We start from the raw sequence: 6,428 nt of genomic DNA on the forward strand, positions 1-6,428 counted from the left end.
AACGCTTTAGTGCCCGAGTACAATTCAATTGGCTGTGCTAAAATAGAAGTTCAAATGTGAACAATAAAAAGAGTCTAGGAAAATGTGTCTACCTTATACATCTTCAAGGATGTAATAGTGCAAGACCAGTCAAGAACACATCGCAGTTCATGGAGGAACGACAGAGCACGGTACACTCTGAAGGGAAGGTAATTAATTCCATCGTCTCCCCTTTCCGCCGCCTATCTCGGTTCGGGACTGTGATAGATGGCCTTAACATGGTAAAGTCTTGTTTAGACGACACCGGAATTCAATTTTTGGAAATCTTAGAGGAGCTTAGTGTATACTAAAACACTCAACGATACGACCCGGGTACATATGGTCTTTGAGAGACTGTTGCAAATTGCTAAAGTTTTGCTACAATATTTCCATTGATCTAGAATCATTCGTGAAACCTTCTTATCGGCGATCCTTTCTAAAGGTTTGTAATGTGGATTTAGTTTGTTTCACACCCTTTTTTACTTATTCCTCGGGAGAAATTGACGCAAAATTTAAATTAACTGAAATTGAAAGGATCGAGATGACAGGAGTCTCAATTTCAGAAGCAGTGCCTTAACACACACCAAAGATAAAAACAAAGCACCAAAATAACTCATAAAATAAAATTTCCCCAAATGATTGCATGCAATCAACTAAAACCTTTTAAAAGACCCAGATCATAGCATTAAACCTTTCAAACTCGCCAGATCATTGCATGCAATCAATATAAACCAAAAAAACTAAACCTTAAAGTATTTCAATTAATTCACAAACAATCATTGAGCTGAATAACTAACATTTAGGTCAAAAATAACAATAGTAAAAGGATCAAAGCACGCAAATAACCCAGAAATTTTAATTACCCCAAATTTGTCACAATCAATAATGAGAAGATTGACTTTCGACCAAGTTAGAATTTGTGAAAGCAATCATAGTGATTGTGGACATGGCCCACCTGCGAGCCCACTTCGATCTGTGGACATGCAGCGTTCTTTTGAAAGCCACGCTCGGCGGCGTAAAAATGCTTTCGACCGGATCGTTTTAGATCGGTCGGTTTCGTCTCGGTAAGGGTCTCGAAACGATTAGAGATGTTCGGAGTCGCCACCAAGAATTTGTGGGATGCTTGGAACCCGTTCGAAATCCACTTTATACCTCGGTCAAATCGAAGCACAAAGCAGCGTTTGACATAGGTACTAAAGATAAGGAAATCGTCCCTCTTTAGCATCCTATCTCTAGAATGACTCTCGTACGCCCTGGATAAGGTCGTCCACTATCCAAAGTTTCTGAGTAAGAGGTGAAGGTACATATTGGAAAGCCCTTTAATCAGACACCCAATCCCGCCCGCGGTAGCGGCCTCTACTGATCGATCTTGGTTGGTTGAATGCAAAAGTTGATAAAACGGTTTAAATGCATGAATGCGCATCCAATAATTTAAACCTAACATGTGAGAGCTTTCTAAGTCGGTTGATTTAATCCAAGTATCAAGTATAAGATGTCGAGTTGGATTAATGATTGATTTGCGTGCAAGATGGAAATTAAACATCCATTTACCAAATTAGGTTTATGGTGCATAACATGATCCACTTGTCTTGGTAAGGCATTTTTCAAGTGTGATTTTGAATAAGCAAATAGTCATCTGATCCGTCCTATATCCGGGCAAACCGGAGTCGGGATCGTCCTAGATGAGTGCTGGAAAGGGAACATGCCCTGTACCAGACGGCTACATGAGGCGCGAGTCAGCCGACGGTACAAGGGGCCTCCCCTGGTTTTGAAAATGAGAGTTGAAAGGCCTGTTTTAGGCGCGGGTCAGCCTACGGTTATATGTCGTATTCTGGCCATTTAGAAAATGTTATGAAACGTGTTGAAAAATGGGTATTTGAACCCGATTTGATTTGAAAGGGTTGTTTAGACCGCATTTGTTGATTTGAGGAACTAGACCCGAATAATCATCATTATTTTGATAATATTCAGTGTCGGATTCGGCTTGACAAGCTTGACATGAACAGTTTTGAAAACAATTATGAACTAATTGTTTTAAGTTCATTTAAATGTAATTAGTCGATACTCATCATCGTACCCAGGTTAAAATCCGACATGGTATGTAGAACCAAGGATGACTTTGTGTTGGTGACTAATATGCTTGTTTTGAGAATGTAAAGAAATGATGAAAGGCTTTAAAATATCTCCCAAAAATGAAATAAAAGGCTTTAAAATACCTCTTAAATGTTATTAACCAAATATTATCACCGAAACACGGATTTAACCGTCATGGTATGAGGAACCAAGGGTGAAAAATGTTTTATGGTTAAAACAGATGAAATAAAAATAAGAAGGTTTGAAAATATTTGAAATGGTAAAAACCGATTACAAATATAAAAATGAATTAAAGGGGAAAGACGAGAACAAACACGGTTGAGTTCTGACCTGGATACCCCATTTAGGCGCGGGAAAGCCGGCGAACCAAGGGGCTTCTGTCCCAGGCCAAAAATCAGTTTTGGCTCGTTTATCCCATGTTTTGGTTCATGTTATACATGTTTTAGCATGTTATAGTCATGAAACAAGTAAAAACATGATAAAAAGAGGATTTTTACACCCTCATACTTACATGTTTTGTTATGGCGAGTGACCGACGTAAGTGTAACAACTCGTTTGGTCGGAAAAAACTCGGTTTAAAACCGTTTTGGCAAGTAAAAAGAGTGTTTTAAGATTAGTGACGGTGTATGGTCGAAGTGGTCGGTCAAGTGATTTAAAGCACGATGACGGTACCAAACAATGTGTAAGGCTTGTATTTACGATCGGTAGGTCGCAAATACGCGTCAGATTGTAACTTAAGAAGTCGAGTCGAGAATTTTAAGGGAGAAAAGAGGGGGCGGACACTCGCGTGAGTTCTCAAATGGGGGCATTTGAGGGGTATTTATAGGAGAATGAGTGGTTGTGTGAGTTTTGAGCGACGTTGCCACCTGGGCTGCTTAAAGAGGCGCGAGCCACGTCGCGGGTCTTCGAGTTGTCTTGTCGCTTTCACACAAGAGCAATCATGATTTGTTCTATCATAGAATTTGTAGTCATATGTTTGGTACTTGACCATTCATAAATCCGGGGAATCTTAGCATAGAAGGTTTGAAATGGTTGTTTTTTGTGGTTGACTCGGCTTGACTCGTTGTTGGAGTCGGGATTTGAATTTTTGAGTCGGTTTTTGGTCCGGTGTCGGTTTTGACTCTAGTTAGTGTCATTGCGACCCCGTCGTCGTGCATTAAACACTCCAGGTATTTTTGAAATGTTTTCAAGTGTTTTATTTTCGAAATCGTTTTAAGTTTTCCGACGTAAAGTTGTACACAAACTGTCGATCAAACGCCGCGATTCCAAAACATGTTGTGGTCCGATAATCATCGAGTGTTTGTTGGAGTCTTAGCAGATACTGGGTATCTACAGTGATACTCATCATGCTGTTCCTACCTTCATCAACTCAACCAAAAACGCATAGATAAATTGTCCCTAGTGAACCATAAATACCAGTATTTAACCAAACAGAATGAAGACCAAAGGGGCTATAAAACTTAGCTTTAAGCTTGATCAGAGGTACAAATAGCATCGTCCATCATAAGTTTGTAACCTAACAAAAAAGAAGAAAAAAGCACATGATCAAGCATTTTCTTTTGAGCCCCAAATTATTGCATGCAATCAATTTCAAACCAAAAATTAAACCCCAACTTATCTAAATTCACAATCGATATTCTATCTCGGTAGCTAACATCTAACATAAGCATCAACGAATTATTGCATGCAATCAATTTACACCCAAAAAGTAAACCCTAGCTTATCTAATTCATAATCAATATTCTATGAGGCAAATCTGGTAAACAATCAAATTAACAAATAATTTACCTTGTTGGGTGATTTCCTAACTCTTTAAAAAACCCAAAGATGGGTTAGTGTTCCGAGAACAGTAACTTTGGGCATTTCTTCCCAGAACAGTAACTTTGGGTATTTCTAACCATTTTGACCCTAGCTTTTATTATTACTGTTTTTGTTGCTTTCCTCTACTGCTTTCCTATATGCTTCGTATTTGTCATACCCTGTATCTCCCTCTTTCTCTCTCCCTCCCTACCTATCTTTTTATTCGACGGTGCCGATTCTTTCTACTGTTCCATGGTTTTCGTCGCCCATTTCTTCCCCTCATTCCCCATTTCATTTAATTCCCAAATTAGGGGAAGAAATGGGCGACGGAAACCATGGAACAATAAAAAGAATCGGCACCGTCGAATGAAAAGATAGGTAGGGAGGGAGAGAGAAAGAGAGAGATACAGGGTATGACAAATACGGAGTATAGAGGAAAGCACTAGAGGAAAGCAGCGAAAGCAGTAATAATAAAAGCTATGGTCAAAATGGTCAGAAATACCCAAAGTTACTATTCTGGGAAGAAATACCCAAAGTTATTGTTTTCAGAACAGTAACCCATCTTTGGGCTTTGGGTTACTGTTTCGAGAACAGTAACTTTGGGTATTTCTTCCTAGAACAGTAACTTTGGGTATTTCTGACCATTTTGACCCTAGCTTTTATTATTACTGTTTTCGCTGCTTTCCTCTATATTCTGTATTTGTCATACCCTGTATCTCCATTTTTCTCTCTCCTTCCCTACCTTTCTTTTCATTCGACATGCCGATTTTTTCTACTGTTCCATGATTTTCGTCGCCCATTTCTTCCCCTCATTCCCCATTTCATTTAATTCCCGAATGAGGGGAAGAAATGGGCGACGAAGACCATAGAACAATAGAAAAAATCGGCACCATCGAATGAAAAGATAGGTAGGGAGGGAGAGAGAAAGAGGGAGATATAGGGTATGATAAATACGGAGTATAGAGGAAAGCACTAAAGGAAAGCAGCGAAAACAGTAATAATAAAAGTTAGGGTCAAAATGGTCAGAAATACCCAAAGTTACTGTTCTGGGAAGAAATACCCAAAGTTACTGTTCCCGGAACAGTAACCTATCTTTGGGTTTTTTTAAAGAGTTAGGAATAGGAAAAGAGTTTTGATGGGACATCTTAGATGTCATCCAAAAATCTTTACTTCTAAACATGATTAGGCTTCTAAAAATGATTAGGCTTTGTCGCTAATAGAGTATTGTTTTCTCTTTAGGTACGTAGTCTCGGTCGATTTAAAATCATGGTTGTTGCTTTAAGTCATTGCCCTGGGCATTGTAGCATTATATGTGATCGGCTTTCTCGTATGACTGAAGGTATATAGAAAACATAGTAATTAGTAGGGTCAATTTCTTGAACACATGTCTCTTTTCTACGTCTTTTTTCTTTATTTGGTCTCTAATTTCGTACAATTGACTTAGTTTTATCATGGAAATATACACTATTTGTAAATCAATCAATTATACTTTTAGGTAGTGATCCTTCTTTTGCTTATTCTTAGCTTGATAATGATATTTAGGAATTCTTCCTTACTACAAAGATATTAGATTTTGCATTTGATTAAAGTTGTTAAGTTTCTAATGATTCCCATTACTAGGCAAGGAAATTGAGTTCCTTGAATTTTAAGGGTAAAAATTTATGTGAACCGGTTTAGTGCCAATCACCAAGAGTGTCAACCTACCAACTTCATGTTTGCTTCTCAATACTACTCATATTAGATTTCTTTTTTGTGAATATACTACTGATATTAATGCAATTAGACCTTCGACAACGAACTGATCCTTAACTTGAAGTGGCAGCTTGTGCTCATTACAAGGCTTAATCTTGACATAGACGGACTATTGATTTTACTTCTATTTCAAATAAATCAAACATGGCACATGGGGATATTCCTTTCAATTTTTTCGTTTTCAGTTTCTATTACTATAGCATCTCTCGAAATCACTTGACTTTTAGTTTGATTCGACATTGAATTTTGTGTTCCCATCTCTTGAATTGAAATGCATATTCGACATGCAATAACTATAATTGTTTGCTTTAGATGCTGATATTTTCCCTTTCCATTTCTAAATTGTATGTTGTTCGTATCATTGAGTAATGGATACTTTGACATAGCAACGGTGCCCTGGCCGGAGAGACTCCAGATAAATTTTTCAATAAGGTGACTATTGTTGTATGCTCTATGCTATATTCAAGAATCCAACCATGTATTCGTGAAACACCATACCAAAATCCAGTCAGCAGGAAACAGAAGTCAAGTATCATCAATCTTTTTATCGGTGAAAGTCATAAGAAGGAAACAACCTATGATTTTATGTAGGAACAAAACTAATCAGAGAACTCAAGGATTCAACAAAAGATCATATATGATCCCAATTTCAATTCAAGCCAAGATGCAACAATCCTTATTATAGGCTACAATTTCATTTTGAAATATGACATCATATGAGTTGCGAAGGTCTATTTGTATCTGAAAGCTTCGAGTTTGATGTA

The sequence above is a fragment of the Silene latifolia genome, chromosome 5 (genome assembly GCF_048544455.1).
Source record: "Silene latifolia isolate original U9 population chromosome 5, ASM4854445v1, whole genome shotgun sequence".
In the NCBI taxonomy this organism is placed as follows: domain Eukaryota; kingdom Viridiplantae; phylum Streptophyta; class Magnoliopsida; order Caryophyllales; family Caryophyllaceae; genus Silene; species Silene latifolia.